General features: G+C 35.3%; 1 pseudogene; it reads left to right on the plus strand.

The window, feature by feature from the left end:
* The first annotated feature begins 8,380 nt into the window (after positions 1 to 8,380).
* Positions 8,381 to 9,358, plus strand: LOC114689100 (annotated as a pseudogene).
* The last annotated feature ends 12,790 nt before the right edge of the window (positions 9,359 to 22,148 follow it).

Here is a 22,148-nt window from a genome sequence, read left to right on the forward strand (position 1 = left end):
ATCATCACAGCAGTATCTTGCTGATGAGAACTTGTGGTATCAGGTCCTCACATGGGACATGATGGAACAAACACTGTAGTTTGGAATCAGAAGTGGAGATTACCTTCAAAGTTTGGTGGTAAGAATAATTTTAATGAATAATAGTAATGATAATAATTTACATTTACTCAAAGGTCTAAGCTCTAAAATGTTCCATCATCTTCAAGATCCCACCCTAAATGTGGGATGATGATGACTAAAGTGTCGAAAATAACAGCATACATCAGGAAAGACATTAATCTGGAATCTGAGGGATATTTGTGGATCATCCAGTCTCCAGTTGGGAAACCCCACCTTTCCACATTGCTACAGAACAAGGTGCGTCTGTCTTTGCCAGTATCCATTCTTATGTACATATTTCTTCAGATTAAGTCTCTCCACATGTCATATCCTCTTAGTGCCCCCTTGAAGGCAATCTCAGTTTACCATACAGTTCTGTACAGAGTGACTTTCTAAAATTTGGGAAAACCTTCCTGGGGCTGCTCTCTATGGCTTCTCTTATGCTTGCCAAATACATCCATGGGGAAAATTTTGTAGCACTCTGCCCCTGCTCAAGCTATAACCTGGAAATTTTTACAGAATATTCTGTGAGTTCTCAGTACTGATCCATAGAAGTATTTCCCTACTTAGGTATTTCCTAGCATGTAACTATCTGATCACCATTTAGTCCTGTCCCACCCATCTTTAAAGACATTGCATTTTCATATTCTTGAAATTTCTAAGTGTGGTAGCCCATCATCAAGAGATGTTTGTGCCTCCTAGGCCTGCCTCAAACTAGAGATTTTCTTGCCTCTGTCTCCTTCAACAAATCCTACCAGTGTGAGCCACCACAACCAGCACTTTTTCATGAATTTGTACCACAAACGTTGGGCACCAGACATAGCAGGAATCTTAGAGAGTCTTATTAATAAAATCAAACCTGGGCCCAGTTATTGGGGTGAAATGCTGGATGGTCAGAGAGACAGAACAAGCCACAACTAGCTCACCTCGCTGCATCCTCAGCTGGTCTTTTTTCCTGGAGGCTTCTCATCCAGAATGGGTCTCAGCTGAACTGCTGCTAGAAGCCTGAATGCTTAACCAGGCCAAATGCCTAACCAGCGAAATACTTCTAGTTTCTGGTCCCATGCCTTACATATCTTTCTGCCTTCTACCATCTAAAAATATAGAAAAACAAGGGAGGGATAAAGGAATACAAGTCTGCCAGGATCAACTTATTGGAGAAGGCCAATATGCTTCAGTACAAACACAATGTTTATATGATGTCCAAACTTTAATTCTATGTCCAATGGCAGCATTGAATGCATGGGACAGAGTTGAGGAACCAGGAAAAAAACTGAGTCATTTACAAAGGTTAAACAGGGCCCAAAAGACTCTTTCACAGATTTTTTACAAAGATTGACTTCAGCAGTACAGAGAATGGTCCCGAATTCAGAGGCTAGTCAGATAATAATTGAATCTATGGCCTTTGAGAACGCAATGCAGCATGCAAAAGAATAATCAGGCCATTAAAGGCAAGATCTGCACCCATGGAAGATTGGATTAAAGACACGGTTAATGTTGAGGCTCACGACCATGATCATATGTGGGTAGGAGAAGCAATTTCAAAAGGTTTGAGAAATGTTAGAAGTTTGGGATGTGGAAAGCAAGGACATCTGAAAAAGGACTGTAAACAGGTCATTCATAGAAACAATGTTTCCTCAGGGAACACTGGCAACAGAATGCCCCTTCCTTCTGGAGTATGCAGAAGGTGTGGTAAGGGAAAACACTGGACCAATGAATGTAGATCAACAAGGGACAGACAGGGTAATCCTTTGCCTGAGTCTTCAGGAAACTCCCAGAGGGGCCTCAGGCAGGCCCCCACAGTAAATCCAGTTCAAACCTTCCCTGCAGTTGTAGAGGAAACCCTACTCAAAGCAAATAAATAACCAAATGCCTATTGGAATAAATCATGTTGGTCAGGATGATTAAACAGAGAGAATAGGAAATTCAGGAAAAAAAACATAAAAAATTTTGGCAAACTTCTATTAATGAACAAAGACCAAAATTAACAATAAAAATAAATGGTGTTTTGTTGTCTCGTCTGGTAGACACAAGTGCAGACATTACCATAATTGCACCAGAATTTTGGCATCCAACTTGGCCTCTTCAGGAGGTAAACGTTCAAATAACTGTTATCTCAAGTGAAACAGAGTGCAAGATGGCTCAAATGTATAGGTCCAGAAGGACAAAGAGGAAAATTAAAACTATATGTGGCTAGTATAGCTTTGAACCTGTGGGGTTGAGACTTGTTGCAACAATGAAATACTGAGATTAATATCCCTCCAATCTCAGAAATAAATCATAAACTAGTACATGTATCTGAGAGAAATATTAGAAGATATTATTCTAATGAGTGCTCACCAGCCATCCATGTTATACAAGAACAGGGCACAACAACTGATAATCTTCTAAAAAACACCAACAGCTCTACCTTTAAATTGGTCAACAGACAAGCCTGTATGGGTTCAACAATGGCCTTTCACAACAGAGAAACTCCAGGCTTCAGAAGAGCTGGTAGAAGAACAGTTAAATGCTCAGCATATTGAAGAATCAACCAGCTCTTGGAATTCTCCTGTATTTATTATTAAAAAGAAATCTGGTAAATGGAGAATGGTAACAGACCTTAGAGCAATTAACAAAATAATTCAGCTAATGGGCTCTCTACAATCTGGGATGCCTTTGCCTACTCTGTTACCAAAAGGATGGCCTCTCATAGTTATTGATTTAAAAGACTGTTTCTTTTCAATACCCTTACAAGAAAAAGACAGAGAAAGATTTGCTTTCACAGTGCCTACTTATAATAATTCTCAACCGGTTAAAAGATTTCAATGGTGGGTCCTCCCACAGGGAATGTTGAATAACCCAACTCTGTGCCAATATTTTGTACAACAGCCATTGGAAGTGGTATGTAAAAAATTTCCTAAATCTATAATTTATCATTATATGGATGATATTTTATTAGCTGACTCAAATGCAGATACTTTAGAAAGAATGTTTGAAGAAGTAAAGAAAATTTTGCCTTGCTGGGGATTACAAATTGCTCCTGAAAAGATACAAAGAGGAGATTCTATTAATTATTTAGGATAAAAGTAGAGCTACAAAAAATTAGACCCCAAAAGGTACAAATTAGGAGAGATAGACTACAGACTCTTAATGACTTTCAAAGATTATTTGGAGACATTTCCCATCTAAGAACTATTGTTGGGGTAAAAAATGATGAACTAAATAATTTGATCAAAACCATAGAAGTTGACAAGTATTTAAATAGTCCAAGAGAATTATCACCTGAAGCTGAGAAAGAATTGGCCTTGGTAGAAAAGAAAGTACTTGAAGGCACGTAGATAGTATTGATCCAAAGCTGGTTTGCATTTTGGTTATTTTACCTTCTAGGCATTCCCCTGCAGGAATATTAATGCAGAGGAAAGATATTATATTAAAATAAATATTTTTACCAAATAAAAAATTAAAAACTTATGTGGAAAATCTCTGACTTGATTTGGAAAGGAAAATTGAGACTTCGTCAATTAGCAGGAATAGACCCAGCAGAAATTTTCGTACCTTTAACTAAGGAGGACATTGAAAAATTATGGATAGAAAGTGAACCTTGGCAAAAAGCTTGCAGTAATTTTTTGGGAGAAATTAACAGCATTTATCCCAAAAGCTATAGAATTGATCTTATAAAGAGAGCTCATTGGATCTTGCCTCCAATTCTACGGGAAAAACCCATATCTGGAGTTCGTACATTTTACACAGAAGCCAACAAACAAGGAAAGGCAGGTTACAAATCAGAAAATTTATGTAAAGTGGTTCAAAGTCCTTAAAATTCAGTTCAAAATCAGAATTATATGCAATTCTGTTGGCATTAATGAATTTTTCAGAACCTCTCAACATAGTTACTGACTCTCAGTATGCTGAAAGAGTGGTATTACATATTGAGACTGCAGAACGTATCCCTGATGCTTCACTATATATTCAGTTACAAGATACAATCAGGAAAAGGAGTCATCCATTATATGTAACTCACATCCGATCCCATACTGGTCTGCCAGCCCTCTAGCACAAAGCAATGAAGAAATTGATAAATTATTGATAGAAAATGTGCTGGATGTCTCAGAATTTCAGAAAAAAAACTTCATGTCAATAGTAAAGTTTTAAAAATGGATTTTTCCATAATCTGACAACAAGCCAAAGAAATAGTAAAGAAATGTCCTACTTGTTCCTTCTACAAACAAACTCCATTACCAGCAGGATATAACCAAAGGGCACTCAGAGGAATGAAATCTGGCAGATGGACATGTTTCACTTTGCAGAATTTGGAAAATTGGAATATGTACACATATCATCTATACTTATTCAGGATTTCAATGGGCAACTGCTTTGAGTTCTGATAAAGCTGATTCTGTAATCACCCATTTGCAAGAAGTTATGGCCATCATTGGTATACCTGCACAAATTAAAACTGATAATGCTCCATTATATGTCCCTGTTAAAATGGAACAGTTTTTTGCTTATTACAATATAAAGCATATTACAGGTATACCACATAATCTTACAGGTTATAGAAAGATCAAACAGAACTCTAAAGGATATGCTAAATAAACAGAAAGGAGTAACAAAACCCCCAGAAATAGATTGCATAATGCTCTATTAACTTTGACTTTTCTCAATGCTAATGAGAAAGGAACAACAGCTGCAGAGAGATGTCAGATAATAGAAAAAACTACAGAATTAAATCAGCCTATATACTTTATGGATGTGCTGACCTCAGACTGGAAACCAGGGTATACATTACGTTGGGGACAGGTTTTGCTTTTGTTTCTACAGGAGAAGATAAGCTGTGGGTACCATCAAAATTGATTTAGGTTCGATTTGAACAAGAGAGACCTCTTGATTAGAGGAGGTGATAGTTCATCCACCAGCATGAACATCCAATTTAAACTAACTTATACCAGTAACACATGCCTTTTCATTTAATCAGATAAAACTTGCTGAAAGGGAATATCCCCAAAATTAGTCTTGGGGAAAAGTTTTTGTTTTTGTTTTTTAGGAGAATGGAGCTTAAAGAATCTGAAGAACACTGGACAAATGAGACAACTGAGGAAAAGGGACAAATCATCTATCCCAGGAAACAGAGTAAAATGGCCTATTGGTATATCATCTACAAAATTTTATGTCTTCATAAATACATATACATAGATATGAATTTTACCCAGCTGGTTAGAGATTTATTTGTTGTAAATGCTGTATACATTGGTTTTTTGTTTGTCTGTTTGTTTGCTTTCTCTTCCTCTCTTTACTTATACCGGTTTGTGGTTTTTGGTTGTTTTGTTTTTTTAATGAATTTATGCTGTTTCACTGGGTAAAAAAGAACACTATGTGACCTGAGCTGCCCCTGCCCTGCTGTGACTGTATGGCATGTGCTGTAAGGGACATAGGACAGCAGTGTCACTTTGCATTCCCTTTGGACTCCTGTACCCCCAGATGCCTGTTTCCTCCAGTGTGTGGGAGTTGTTTCATTCATTTGCTTCTTTTCCAGAGTGTGGAAAGTCTACAGTGCAGAAAGGCTTTAGCCTGCCAGTTGATTTGAAATATTCCCCGATGATTTGTATACATCCTGCTGAGCTGCGTTATATTCTGTACTGTGTACAATAAAGAAGTTTGCTTTCCTTTAAAAAAAATAATAGCCAGGCAGTGGTGGTACACGCTTTTAATCCCAGCACTCAGGAGGCAGAACCAGGCAAATCTCTGTGAGTTCAAAGCTAGCCTAGTCTACAGAGCAAGATCCGGGAGAGGCACCAAAACTACACAGAGAAACCCTTTCTCGAAAAATCAAAAACAAAAGAAATAAAAATAATAATAATAATAGCAATAAATCATTTAATTATACATATAACATAAATTATAAAATAATAACTCATGTCTTCTGGTAGCAGAACTGTTCATCCATACAGGTAACTCTCTTCAAAATCCTACTTCTTTCCCTTCAGATACTAATGCCAAACAAAGTTGATGAATGATGTTTTTACACAAAATGCCATCTGCAAATTGGCTACAGTTGTAAAAGCAAATGAATAAATTATTTTGGACAATTTACATTTATTCAGTAAGCACTACTGTGAGTTTGCAGCATTCAGTTATTTTATGGTGCGCTTTGAAAATATAAAAAGTGTATATTTGTCATTGAATTTCTATTCTATATATTTTATGGCACCCACTCAGCCTAGGAAGGAAGAATGAGATTTGTGTGCATAATCCCTCAGACAATCAAGAAATGCAATGCACATATATAGCACAGTTAAAGATCTCAGACAGATCATAAATACCTCCTCATATCTGAAAGTGAGATTCTGTGACCTCTAGGAAACAGCAGATAACTTCTCTGAACTCACAATATTCCCTTAAGAGCTAACAGCAGGAAATTGCAATTCCTCTTTGCTAATGGTCACCAGGGGAGAAAAGTTCAGAGCAAAGTTCTTGCCTGCTCAAGCTTGCAATGTCCATTGCTTATTTCAAGTAAAATAATAATTGCAGGTCTGAGGGGAGGTGAGGTCACAGAATCACAGACCATATCTCAGGCACTGGCTGCTTTCCCTCCAGCTGACCTCCTCCAGATCTTTGTGACCATGGAGCTGCGATCAGCATGCTGGGAAGAGATAGGGTGCTGAGAGTGTAGCAGACTGCAACCTGAGATCAGAGAAGAAAAGAAAATGTGTGAGTCTTGGTAAGTGATCACAGGAGACATCAGGAGACTACACCTGGATGATGGCAAGGACACAGAAGACACAGAGAACAGAATGGATCAGGGAGAAATGAAGTGTGGGGTCCTAGAAGCACTGTATCCTAATTCTGACTTAGTCCATTCCACACCTTCAGTGCCTGCTGTGCTCTGTCACACTGGAAAAGAAGTCTGGCGCTTATGGGGTCTCAAAATGTCTCTGTAAGGAATCAGGGTTTCCATTATGAGGAGATTTTAGTAAGGCACCTGATAAAGGAGTGTCATTATGGTCATTGACACTGCTTAGTTTTTTTGGGAAATTTATATCTATGAACATTAGTCTCCTTGGTGCTCTTATGCACAGTAGTAAGTGCAGACAATGATATACTTTCTCATAAACTCTACAGAAGATTCATTCACAGATTGTTTGTGTCATAGATTCTAAAATGTGTTTGTATTGATTTTTTCTATGAAATATTTGTAAATAACTTTCATAAATAAAAACAGATAAAAAAGTAAGTGCTCATGACAATAAATTGCTAGTAATAATCATTTGTAACTCCATCTAATGAGCATAATACATTTTTAGCCCTTCTAGTGATATAACTCATAACTTCATGATTGTAATTTGAAGCAGAACACAATTCATAAAACAATGCAATCTTACCTGCAATTGCATGTAAATGTAGGACTCATTTGCAAAAAAAAAATTTTCTCTGTCTCTGAGTGAGGGTACAGTTAATGGAAACATTATTCTTAATGGTTTGAAAATTCCCAAATTAATAAAAATGCCAGTATTTTTCCTGTAGATGTAGTTAGAGGAATTTAAATGAAGGCAGTTATAAATATTATTGCTTTATGCCCTCACCTATTGGAATTAAACCTTTTTTCTCTTATTTGAAAACTTTCTCTTCAAATATACAATTAATTATCCTTGAATAGAACATTGAAAATGGGGAGACTAATCACATAGGTAGATTCTATGGAATATTCTATACTCACTCCTAAATTTTTCTCTGAACCTAAAATATTCTAAACATTAATGTTTATTAACATAGTAATCACACTTCCAACTTTGTCAATGTTTGAAGTTTTCACTTTTCATATTTTCTGCTACAATTATGGCCCAAATTTACAAAACTTAACTCCTATGTCCTGAAATCACTTCATTTGGGGGTCAATATGGAGATTATCTGTAATCTTAAATTAATAATAATTTTGTTGTCATCTGACAATATTTTATGTGGATTTGTGTTTATTTCTAAAGTTAAATGTATGTCATTTGATTATTGGCCAAGTTTTTCAATGAGTCATTACTATGTTTCAGGGATGAGCCAGGCCAATGGATATATTTTGTTCCTGTCCTGTTGAGATATTGTTGCCTCTTTGCACATTCCAAAGAGTATGAATCTAAAAATATTGAAGCTTGTTGTGTCTCATTCAATTTCATTCATGTATGACATTCATGTCAAAGTGGTAGATGCCCTATAGATTGAATATATCTTGTGGATTCATTCAGAATAAATAATCAATATCCTGTGTCCTATGGCACAGTGAATGTGGTCCCCACCTCATCTTTTTATGCAGAATCCTTAGTCTCAGTTCAGAAACTGGCAGCATGACAGCCAGTGAGCTGTCTGTAAGAGTGTCATCTTGTCTCTGACTATTATTGGATTTCTGGGGAATTTCTTGCTTCTCTACCACTATCTGTTTCTTTACCTAGCAAGGTACAGGTTAAGGTCTACAGACTGGCTTCTGATGCACTTGATTATAGCCAACATCCTAACTGTCCTATTTAAAGGAGTGCCATACACAATGGCAGCTTTTGGATTTACAGACTTCCTCAATGATACTGGATGCAAATTGGTTTTCTCTTTTCACAGAATAAGTCGGGGTATTTGTATTGGCAGTACCTCCATCCTCAGTGTCTTTCAGGCCATCATCATCAGCCCCAGGGACTACAGGTATTCAGAGCTTAAAATAAATTCACACAAGTACATCCATTACTCTGTGTACCTGAACTGGGCAATTCATTTCCTTATAAGCAGTATCAGTCTTGTGCACATGAGGGCGAAATACAGAAATGATAGCACAGCAAATCTGAAACTTCATTTATGCTGCTATCCTGTCCGTCATGACCAAACCAGTGACATCCTGTATGGAGTATTGCTGTTAGCTCCTGATATTCTTTTTCTGGGACTCATGCTATGGGCCAGTGGTTCAATGGTCATCACACTGTACAAGCACAAGCAAAGGATGCAGCAAATGCCCAGGGCCAACATCTCCTCCAGATCCTCCCCTGAGTCCAGAACCACTAAAGCCGTCCTTCTCCTGGTTACTAGCTTTGTCTCCTTTTACACAATATCTTCCATCTGTCAACTCTTTGGGGCTCTTGTGTATAATCCCAGCTTGTCTCTAGTGCATGTGACTTCAATGGCCTCTCTATTTTTCCCCACTCTTTGTCCTTTTCTCCTCATGAGCTGTGACTCCGCGATATCTAGCTTCTGCCTGCCCTTAAAAATGAACAGACATTTCCCCAAAGACTCTGATCGAGAGTTAAATTGAAAGCTGCTGCCCAGTTCTTACTCAGCCATTGAGTCATTCTGAAAGAACAGTGAGTGTAATGACACTCATGCCACATGACTTTTGACGATACTATAGATGAACCATCCTATTGCTGTGAATGCAGGTGAGTGTGTTCATGCACACACATATGTAACTCTGTGTGTAATTTTCTGTGCAAGCATGGGAATGGATTTATTTAAATTCTGCTCATTATTCATCAAGGTATATATTTAGATGATTGTGTAATGTAAGTAAATTACAAAAGATAATGAAAAATAAGGTAAAATTTAAGTTTCAGGTTAAAGTTATTGTTAAAAAGTACAATAACCTCTTTGTGTTGTGCTTTCTGGATTTTGGGTGGTTGACCCTGAAATAAACAAAACAATGGTTTAATTGAACTCTATGCTTACATCTCACTTGTTTCCCTGCTCTGCTGCATTCTGCGCTGCTCATCATTGTTTTAAAATGAAAGGTGAAAATTCAACCTGCATTTACTTTCCCTTTGTAAGGGTGACATTGTGTCTTTCTTCCCATCTCACATCCTCAGTATAGAGCAAACATATACCTTTAACACTGTTCAATGCACAGGTGGCCCACCCAAGGCTGAAAGAAATTTTCCACTTTGGATACAGTTCCACATACATGTCCCAAATGGAAACTCGTGTAATTAGGCTCAAACCTGCCTCTTGAGTCACTCCTGAATGAACCTTAAATGGGAGCTAGTGTAAAATCACTGCACAGATCCTCTGAACCTGTTTTCACTTCACATAAAGTAAGTGTTTCTGTATTTCTGATTTATATTTGACTTTTACAATTTCTCATTTTTTTACATTATTTTTTTCTATGTTTCTACACAGTGGTGATAGAAGTCACCTCTGTGAATATTAAACAGTCAACATGGATTTTGATCTCTTCAGTGCTGGAGAGATGTATCAGCAGTTAAGAATGTGCAATATTCTCACAGAACCTAGATTTAAAGTATCCATCCACTAGCTCACTGCTGCCTGAAACTCCAGACACTGAGGATGTGATGTCCTCTTGTGGAATTTCCAGCACTGCACATGTGTACAAAATTTACTAATACTATATGAAATCTTTAAAAAAAATTGCTTTTTTGATCCACTTGCTCTGTGGTTTTGACACATTCTCGTTATCTCCCGAGACACCAAGTTTTGGAAACTGCCCCTCAAGGATGATGTCATGCTGGAGGAAACATAACATGTTCCAGCTCCATCTCACCACCTTTCTTTCCATGTGAGTTCTTCTGAACTATGTTCAAATCCAGAATGATTGCTTCTGCTTTGATGTCCTCACTGTAACTATGCAGATTCACCAACATACACTTACACATTCAGAACTATGATATAAATAATTTTCTTTTCTTCGGGAATAGCCCAGGCTTATACATTTCATTCTGGAGAGAAAGGAGGTTGAATCAATGTCTATATTTTTCAACACTAAGTATCATGTATCAGAAATGACATTTGGATTTTCCAATATGTTCTGGATGTAGCTAAATAAACAATTTCTGTATAAAAATGAATGCTCATCCTTATTGGTTCACAAGTATTTTTGTCTCAGCTTCAGAATGTATATCAACAGTTTCCACAGATGGTTCTCAAAATCCCTGATCAGTAAACAATATTCTTTTTTTAACAAGATCTGTCCTTCATGAATTTTGGTTACAAATACATTTGTGTTATAATACCTATGCCTAGAACTCCTAAAGTTTCTTCTAAACTATCAAGAGAGAGGGAGAATTAGGTTTTTACCAGGGATGAACCCCTAATTGGTTTTACAAGGCCAGTTTGCAAGCCGCCTTGAAATCACATACATACTAGCAATATGAAATTGACTCTGTAGGTTTTACTTTTTTATTTAATCAAGTGTGGGGGGTGTAATAATAAAAAAAGAGGGCATGAGTTTGAGAGGGATTCAGTCAGTGGGGCATGGAATGTATTGAAGAAAGGGAGAGGGGAAAGGATATAGTTATATTTTAATTAAAATAAAAATATCATCTTTTACACAAAATATATTTCAGATTAGTGCTTACAGTCAGTACACTGCTTCTGTCAGTAGTCAATTAATCCTTCCCTTAGATGAATTTTTACATTTCAACATATTAGGGAAGTGTAGTGTTGATCACGTTATTGAAACCCATCATCCAATCAGAAAACAATTGATTACAACATAACTTTCAGTCCATTTTTCCCCACAGGACAATTGTTACTGTACCTAGCATGATTCACAGCTGGGTGAATGTGATGACTGTATTTCTTCTATGAGATGATTTATAGAGTTTCCCAGCACTATAAAATCAAACTACAAGAGACACAGTTTTCAGATGAGTAACAACTTGGTTCTTCTATACTATGTGATTCAGCATGTGATGTCTTCAACAATGGGGTTTTACCATCAAATTATGGAGGATCTAAACCATGTACATTCCTAATAAATATGCTAGATAATAAATGTGAAAAAATGTATGATGTTTTACTTTCAGATTATGACATATTTGGTTTAAAATTCTGGTCCCCAATTCTACCCAAATTTTGTGCAGTTATTATGACCTTTTACTTCCATACAGATGAATCAGTCTTCATCAGGTTAGTCTGTGCATCCAGATACATATACATAAGGTGCATTTTCTTTATTCAGTAATTCCTCCATAGGCATCTAAGACATTCTTTCTGTTTAAACAGTGCAAAAACCAAAAAGATATGTATATAGGTGATGTAGTATGTTGACTGAGATACACAGTATTCCTAAAGTTTGTTCAGGTGACATGTGTATTTTTCAGTGGTACTGCATGTTTGTGTGGTGCACATGTTTCTCCTTGTGCACTTACAAATTTATGTACCTGCTCATCTCTCTGTCTCCTTTTCTCCCCCATCTCCATTTCTCTCCAATTGCTTTTGTTACTTTCTTATACCCATAAGAATATTTATCACTATCATGATTACAACATGCCCTATGTTGTGAACTAAAGTCATATACAACTATATCAACTTTTGTATGGTTTAAGCTTTTAATTGGAGTTATTTTCTTTTTTTTTTTTTTTTTTTTTTTATACAAACTTCATTACGTTTAACATTTTGTATGGTTTAAGCTTTTAATTGGAGTTATTTTCATACTGTTACAATTCCTTAGACAGTACATATAAGTACTTGCTAGATATGGGATATGAATAAACATAGGGTTCTTAATTAAGATAATTAATTTTTAGGTACAAAATGGCTTGAATTGTGGTCATATACATTGTATTTTCATGCATTTCATCACATTTATTATATTTGCTTAATTTTTCCCCATACATTCATGTACAGTCTCTCAAGTGTAGTTCAGTGTATCACAATAACAGCAGATTCTGCTCTTCCATTATTTGTGTTCTGCAATAAAATTCAGCTCTTCAAAATCATCAGAAGGATAGTCAACTAGCTAAGCAATCTTGGTGACCCATATGGTAAATGTATTTATACCTGGTGGCTAATAATATTCTTTCCAAAAATGTCAAATGTCAAAATATCCAACATATATATAGCAGAGTAGTTTTTCTTACATTTACTGAAACTGTGATTTGGCATATAAATGTCAATTACAGCAAAAAAAAAACATTCATTTCTTATGTTAATAGCATCATAAAACCTCATGTATCATAGGAATATATACTTGAAAATTGAAATTATAATACTTTGTCTACTATATAATTGTAGATACAACCTTTTAATAGGCATTTTTATGAATTAATAGCATAAATATTTGCTTCTGGTAGTTAAAAAAACACTTCATAGCTTGATGGTTCTTCTTTTGATTTTTGACATATTTATATTAATGGTGGAAACACGCCAATTTTACCAACATTCATAATTCTTTTCTTACTAATTATAATAAACAAGCATCATTTAAGAGAGATAAATGGTTAATTACTGACCTTTACAATCTTTAAGAAATGTGAATATACTTTTCTGACACGGATAAACAGACCTAAAATTGGTCATTCTTTTTCTCTACAGTATATACTTTTTTGGCAGAAGAACTGGAGTTGAAGACAAAGTAAGTGGAGGGAAGGGAAAGGTCATTGAGAGAGAGACTATAGGGAAAGATAACCAAATCTAAGGGGTATTATGAGTATGGAAACTTAATAGAGTAAAAACTTACATATGTATACACACATATATTTAGGTAGTCAAAGAAAACTGTCATATAAAAGGGGAGTCCCAACTGGCCATCTCTTGTCAGCAAATGAAGATTCTAGAACAACATTGGGTTATATCAAATTGAATTCTTGGTTCAAGAGGCTCCATGGGAATCCTCAAACAACCCAGGTTATTCACAAGACAAGTTTCCTCTCCTGTCCATGATAACAAAGTCTCATTGCGGAAGACAACACTTCTGCAAATTGCTAAGCATAGAGATGTCTAATTTGTGCCTATGTAGAACATGCACTCTTACTTTCTAGAATCTTTTTTACAGAAACTTACTCTGCATGCTGCCAAAAGAGAATTGTAAATAGCAAGTTAGCCACATACCCTTTATTTATGATGCTGTACTGCCTGAAAGATATGCTAGGGCAATGAAGGCACAATACTTGTGGGAATCACCACCTTTTAAGAGAATTGACTTAAGGCCCACTCCCCAATATAAAATCCACACCCAACACTGACTGGGTATATGATATATTATATATTATGTATGTATATACGTGTGTGTGTGTGTGTGTGTGTGTGTGTGTGTGTGTGTGTGTAGTAATCAAATAGCTCTTAGTGATAGTTTATTATACTCATAGATCAGGAACTTATTCAACTATCATCAGAGAAGATTCCTCCTGCAGCAGACTGAAACAAATATAAAAAGGACAACCCTACATTATGCAAAGAGTTAGAAACATTGTAATACTCAGCCCTAGATGGGATGTCTCCATCAATTACCTCCCCTCAGAGCTCATGTAATCACATGAAAGAAGGAGGAAAGAGTGTAAGAGACAGTGGGTGTTGAGGAGAAAAATTAAGTCTCTCAAAATACACATAATCAAAGCTCATATGATCTCACAGTTACTAAGCCAGAATACATCGCACCTGAACAGGACTGCCCTAGGTACCTTTGCTTATATTGAAGCTTCCAGTTTAGTGTTTTTATTGGATTTCTAAGTGTGAAAACTAGTGGGTCTCTGATTCCTATGCCATCTCTTGGGCACTATTCCTTCTTTTGGTTTGTCTTCTCCAACATTGATGTGATAGTATTTTCTTAATCTCATTTTATTTCATATCATTAAATGTAAATGGATGGATGAGGAGCTGAATGAATGAATGAAAACATTTCCACTAACATAAACCTTAACCACCGAACTCTTTTTATAGCCTGTTGGGATGGGGAAATCCACTTTTCTCCTATGGAGTGACTGTGCGTATATCAATCACTGTAGGGTAGCCCTCATGTTCAGGAGATGCTATCAACATGTAATGGAATCCACAATTTTTGTGTCTGTAATTTTATTTGGTTAAAGTTCAATGGGTTTTTTCTTTGTTGGTGTTGTATTTAGTAGGTGAGGCTTGATAGCCAGGGAACCTTAAGAGCCAGAGGAGGGTACTATTAGGATGCAAAGCAAATGTCCCATCTGGTGTTAAAAAATTATGAGCATCTATCTATTTTAGACCAACACAGACATATATCTGCAGTAGGCCACTAAAACACACAAGTAAATCTGAAAAACACAAAAATGACAAGGATTCAATGTAGCCACATGAGACAAGTTCAAACAGGGCAAAGGATCTCCCCACACCAAGTGATCTTTAGGGTCCTAGAATGAAGTTTAGGAGTTTGGTTTAGTTGTAAATAGAAAAGTAAGATGCATAGTTAAACTGTCCTCATTGTAGTGTAAATGTCTGAAGCATTAGGAACTCATTCCAGTCTCTCCTATAGGATCGTCAAAAGTGTGTCCACTGTCTGGCTGGATTCAGATTGCTCTTCTGGTGTACACTGGGGTCTATCCTTTTTCTTACTCATCATGAGATGTCTGAGAAAATTTATTTAATTTATTTTTTAATTAATTCTTTGGGAATATTTTACCATACACTGCAATGCCACTCATCTCCCAGTCCTCCTGTATCAACTACTCATTCTTACAGTGTCTACACAAAAGAAAAGCTATAATAGAATTGAAATGAGATAAAAATACACAGTAGTTTAAAAAATGGAGATTGATAGAGAAACACTTCATTCCCCTGTCTTTCCCAACCTTCCTTCACCTCTTCATTCATCTCAGTGGCAATGAGAGCTACTGTATATCTGGCATTATACCCTTCTTCCAAACAGATTTACTTTCAAACGGTCATTGCATAATGAGTTGTTGGTCAAGTTCAAGACTTCTGCCTTTGGTATACCATAAATACTGGACGCCACAATTGGCCATTCTCACAGCACTGGGCATGCCTCCACCATGAGCAGCACCACACATCTCGTAATGACACTCTTACTCATGTATGTGTGTGCATTAAACCATGTGTGTTGTTTACATGGATACATATGGATCCACAAGCATTTCGGTGTATAAAAGTGTTTTCTTCATCACCCTACACACTGTCCATGAGACAGGGTCTCTCTACATCTGACTAAAAGGTGGGCTCTTAGCTGTTGCCATGGTTCCAAACAGTCTCCACACTTCTCAATCTATTGCTGGGATTGATGATGCACAACTGATGCTTCAAGCCTTTTTTGTGAGTGGTGACAAATTTGTTTTATTTCTTTTATTTTAAATATTAAAATATAGTTATATCAGTTTTTCCTCCCTCCAAGCCCTCCCATATGTCCTGTCTTGTTCCTTTTCAGTTAATTGGTTAAGCATGCATTTAGATATGTGCAGATTCACAAGTTATTAAACAATTCTATCATTAAGTTTAATAGAAACAATATTTTCAATAATTGCTGTTGCATATATATAATATATATATAAATATATAAATATTCAATATATTCATGTATAGTGTTTTGTGAAAAAATTCTACCATGATGTGAAAAAAAGCCAGTTCAAGATGTAAAGATATGAGAATTCACCATCTCAGGGGCACTGAACACTATGTGTTCCTTTAAGATAATTTTAGAGAATTTTGGAAAAAAATTAACCCAGAAAAATATAATATTTGATATCCCTATGAACTTTATAAACTTCTAGCTGCTAAGAATAAAAAATCACAAACTATTCCCATTCATGACAGAGTGATGAAGGCAGCCACTATTTTAGCTCCTGGTAGATTCCACTGCATGATGTAGATTGGGTACTTTATTGAAAACACTTTGGCAATATTTGAAATCAAGGCATTTAATCATACATGAAGCCGGTAATGATTTTCAATAACAGGAGGATGCACACAAGTTCCAGAATGACAATTCTGAATACTTGGTGTTTACACAATTGATTAGCCCTCAGAATTTCATACCAATGAGTCTAGAATAGCAAATAATACCATGTTTATTCACGGGATCCATACTTCCATTTAGGGCAAGCATCTGTGAGGTACAATATAAAAGGAGAAAAAATTTTAAAAATGTTGGATTGTCTTCATGTTTTTTGTAAGGATTTTACATTGCTGAGGTGAAAACAAGTTATCTTTGTGATTTTCTCTATTTTCAGTTCAGTTTACAGAAACTGACATACCTGCTTCATAGACATTTTTAATATTTTCAATAGGGATCTTTCTCTGACGTATCAGATTCACATATTCTTCCCACACTTCTGCAGTGACATTAGTTCCCCTTGCTGCATTTCATGGAGGAAAAGTCAGAAGAGATGTTCATTAAATTCACTCCTAAAAGTCTCAATTCATCCAATTATCATCAACTGGGAAATCCTGCTACCTCATCCCACCCTCTCTAGTGATGATGCCTGTCAGACAAATCATTCTGAAGTCAGGCCAAACATTCTTTCTGCTGATAAATAAATACATTTCCATCCCATTATATCAAGGATACCGATTTTTAAAATAGGAATATTAAAAACATTATTAAAATTATTATGCTGTACAATTGAACTTGAATTTCACATCATCATGATTTTGATTGAAAACATGTGAATGAAGACATTCCTACATAAGGGCATTATGCTGTGAAATACAGGGACAGAGCTACATTGCAATTATCAAACAGAAAAAAAAATTCCTCACAGTTGAGGTTTAATTACCCAGTGCTGAGATCATCATGTACCTGTACCCCAAATCATTAATAAACCGGAATTCGAGTAGGATGTTGGTGTTTAAAACAAAAAGTATCTCAAAATAAACTGGACTTGGCTCTGGGAAGAAATAATTTATCCTTAATTGGTCCATGATACAGATTTTTCCTATTAACTTTTTTATTATTTCTTTTGAGATTTTAATATAGTCATATCATTTTGCAACTTCTCTTTCCTCCTTATAATCATAGGGTATGCTCCTACACTATTTCCTTCAAATTCTTCCTTTTTTTTACTGATTATATCATGTACTTATATTCATTATATTATTATATAAATTATATATATTTTATATTACATAGAATAATAATAACACATAAGATAAATGTAGTATTATTTATTCATAAATATAACTCTTTGAGCCTATAAAATATTACTTGTATAGATCTGATATTTATTTTTAATTATATTATTTCTAAGACAACATTGCAAACAATTGTTTCACAATAAGCCCAGTATTACTAGGACATGAAAAAATATATTACCATATTTTCAATAAATTATTAAGTCAGGGAAACATTCCCTTTACTTCTAATATAAACTACAAAAGTCATGTACATGCCTGTACTTGACCAACTTTAGCAAAACCTATATTTATGTATTTTTTTGTTAATTTATTTTTGTACCATGTAGCCAGATTTATCTATGCATTTTTTTTTCTTCATGGTCATGGAAGAAAGATATTGGAGATTTGACTCACTTCTGCGTATGCCCCCCTGTGGTGCTGGGAAATAGTAGAGTTTGGGGAAATGATGATGGGCATTATGCATCTGCCAGTTCCCGATGATCTGCTTGGTTCCATTATATATGGGGCATTTTAAAGAAAGCCTATTCACTGCAACATGAGACGAAATTGACCAATTATCTTCTAAAGATGGTCCTGATAAAGATCAGACTGGTGCAGTAAATGTAAATTAAATCACCAATCCTCAATCAGAGGTACTCACATTTTGTAACGCAGATCAAACTTTTAAATTTATTAGCCCAAACTGTGTGTGTTTGGCACTTCCCGTCTTTTCTAAACACAATATAATAAATAACAGTCACGTATTATTTAACACTCATCATCCCACGTGTGTTTCTGCCCCAAGAAGAGTAAACTTGCTGAAAGTGAGACGTGTTCACTGTTGTGTCCCTGTCTTCTGTCTTACTATTCCATGTTTTATAAATATTTTCACTAATAGTATTTTTGATTGGTGATTCCTTTTGGGTGTGAACTGAGTTTCTAAGCATATCATGATATGGGGACGAAAATGTCCCTCACCTGTATTTGACTGGATTTCCATGTCACAAAAATGTTGCCAATGACTTTATTGAAGCATTGGTAAGTATCTAATTATCAGGATGGTTTTCAAGAAGAGGAGTATTTTTCATGAAAAGGTTATAAACACTGTTTTTTTTTAATATTTACTAGATCACGTTTTCCTTTACTTATATGCACATTTATTAATATTTTGTTTTCAGAAAACATCTCTTTCTTTTCAAAGTGCACTTTTTACTCCCTGAGTTTGTATTCTCACTACTTTAATAGAAAGAAATAATAAAACATCAAGATATGAATGCTGAAGTTGAATATTTTTAGACACAGTCACTCTCCACTCCAGCTTTCTTGAATTATTATTAGATCCACATTATCTTCTCCTTTCAAAAATATATTGTGAATGCTTTGAGTCCAATTTCATAAAATGATTTTTTTCTACAAGAATAAAATTTTCTTACCTGACATAAAATGTCATGTTCATTAATTGGTAATTCTTAAAAAAATTCACTTCACGCATCAAAATTCTGAATTGACTATTTTCTTCTGTTACACTTACATATTTGGATGCTAGGTAGATGGTATTAAAATCCCCTGAAAGCTAAAGAGCAACATGAATTAGAGTCATCAGTTAGAGGATCTTTTTTCAAGTCCCACCACCACATATTGGCACACAGCCTTCTGTTACTTCATTTCTGAGGGATATTGTATGGTCTTTGTGGCTGCTGCATATACATAAGGCAACATGCAGACCAAATACCTGCACACATAAACAGACAAAATAAAATCAGTAAAATTTAAAGGTCAAAAAATGGTCAGAAAAGCTAAGTAAATTATAGATTTTCAACTAAGAAATAGTAATTCTATATTGTGATGTATACATTTATCACATAATAATGTGACAACATCATTATTGTGTATTTCAGCTTATATATTAAAAAATATGACATATTGTTTGAAAACATATATACATATATTTAATAAAGGATAATAGTTTTATATCTTGCAAAATGTGATTGAGAAAAATGTGTAAAATATAGATTATAATTTTTAATTATAAAGCAGCTTCAATGCTAATAAATAATCTAAAGAAAAACATAATAACATCCACATACAAAATGCATGCAATGCATATTTAGATGATAAATATCTGTGTATGCCAAGGCTTTAGGATTGATTTTCCAGGTAGAAATCACTGTGATTTAAGGAGAAATTAATTAAAACTGCATCTGTTTGGTGGTTTGGGGACTGATTTCTGTAAGTTTGTTACAGTATTTTTTAACACATCCTCATGGGCACACACGGACACACACACACACACACACACTTTTAAAATGGTCTAATATTTTTTAATTGATACATAACTGGATTATAATTCACTTCAAAATTATCTCACATATTGACCATAGTATGGCAACTCTAATGCATACAGAGATCCATGCCTCTAATAAAAGACACACAATATATCTGTCATGCAGGTATTAGTGACCCCCTCTTGTACTGTACTATTTAAGACAAAGAACTATAGGACAGTACAAAGGGGGGTCACAAATACTTTCATAGAATCACATTGATCATTCGGTCAAAATGGGCAAATTTAACACAGTCCTCTTTCCTCTGCATAACCCCCTGAAAGCCCAGCCTTGTACCGGTAAGGGTTCCTCAGCAGCAGAGACCAAACAAGCTAGGGCAGTGAGCAGAAAAACCTTCATCTTCTAGAAGTTTCTTTTCTGGAGCACAAGACCAGAGTTTTTCAGCTGCCAGTGAAATTATGAACTGAAGACGCTTGCAAAGCATTTAAGTTTGCAATATGTGCAATGAGCCCACTTTCACTGGTCCTTTTATTTAGTTCTTTTTTTTTAATTTTCAAAACTTTCCAGTTGTCAGTATTTACATAGTCTGTCATTGCTATATTTAAACTCACGGGATGAGAATTCAGTGGAGCATGATGTCCAGGAATTCTAATCCCATGATGATAAGCTAGTTTGGGGACATTATGCACATGAAAGAGCACAGTTGGCATGAAATACCTCAAGAACAGCAACGTTTATGGGTCATTTCCTGATTTATACATGACCAAGATCTAAGTGCTATATGTTATAAATGTTATACTTGTTATGCATTGCCAAGTGCTACATGTTAATTCCCATTTTCATATGAAAAATTCCATAAATCAGTCTCACTAAAATTATTTTTCAAATCCAAAATCTGTCTTGGTTCTAATAATCTTTAAGCAAATATCAATAGCAAAGATTTACATTAAAAACTGTCCCATGGATGAGTCTATTCATTTTCTTGTGAGAATTAAAATGCTCAGATATGGAGACAATTTATTTGATCCTTGCCAGAGGATAATTTCTCACACTTTGTATATAAGTACATTTCAAGCACTTGACATTCACTCATTTAAACGTTCCATGTGTATGCAATCTTGTTTTTCTCTAGACATCTTCCAAATAAATAGTTTAAAAAATGTATCAGACCGGCTGGGCAGTTTTGGCACATACCTTTAAACCCAGCACTCGGGACGCAGAGCCAGGTGGATCTCTGTGAGTTTGAGGCCAGTCTGGGCTAGGGAATGAGTTCCAGGACAGGCACAAAGCTACACAGCGATACCTTATCTCAAAAAGCTGATATATATCATTCCAACAACAATTTTTTGAATGTCATGTTATTAGTACAATAATGGAATAGTGGTTAAATGATGAAAATGTCTATGCTGAATTTTCCAATGTAACTCTATGAAATTTAAAAACAAAAATTCAATTTGAACTGAAAATAAGACACATTTGTCTGAGATGCAGTCTCACGTGTCACTGGCTGGGCCTGAACCTGTGAGTTTTCATGGGATGACTTTGTTTCTATGCTATCTGATCACAACTGGCAAGTACTGATACCACAGGACATCCCACCATACTGGCCATAGATTTTATAACTTTATTATATAATAGAATATAGAAAAATATAAATAAATATTAACAAAGTCAAATACTAAATCATAAAACGTTTTCATTTATTTTTTCACCCCTGTGCTTTCCATTCCACACATTCCTTTATTTCTTACTTTCATATGATATAAATTCAGAAAAGTAGTGCTTTTTTATTTGATGTACAATACAGAGTAGGACACACAGACACTTTGAATAGTGGTGCTCCTTCAGACAGAACATGCCCATATGGAGACAAATTGAAAAACAAAAGAATGTGCTGCAATGCTCTTGTAGGAAAAATGAAATGAAACTTGATGTTAATGCCACAGAGACATTGATTCTGAATAATAAGACCATTTTTTAAACCTAGGAACTATA

The sequence above is a fragment of the Peromyscus leucopus genome, unplaced genomic scaffold (assembly GCF_004664715.2).
Source record: "Peromyscus leucopus breed LL Stock unplaced genomic scaffold, UCI_PerLeu_2.1 scaffold_1507, whole genome shotgun sequence".
Classification (NCBI taxonomy): domain Eukaryota; kingdom Metazoa; phylum Chordata; class Mammalia; order Rodentia; family Cricetidae; genus Peromyscus; species Peromyscus leucopus.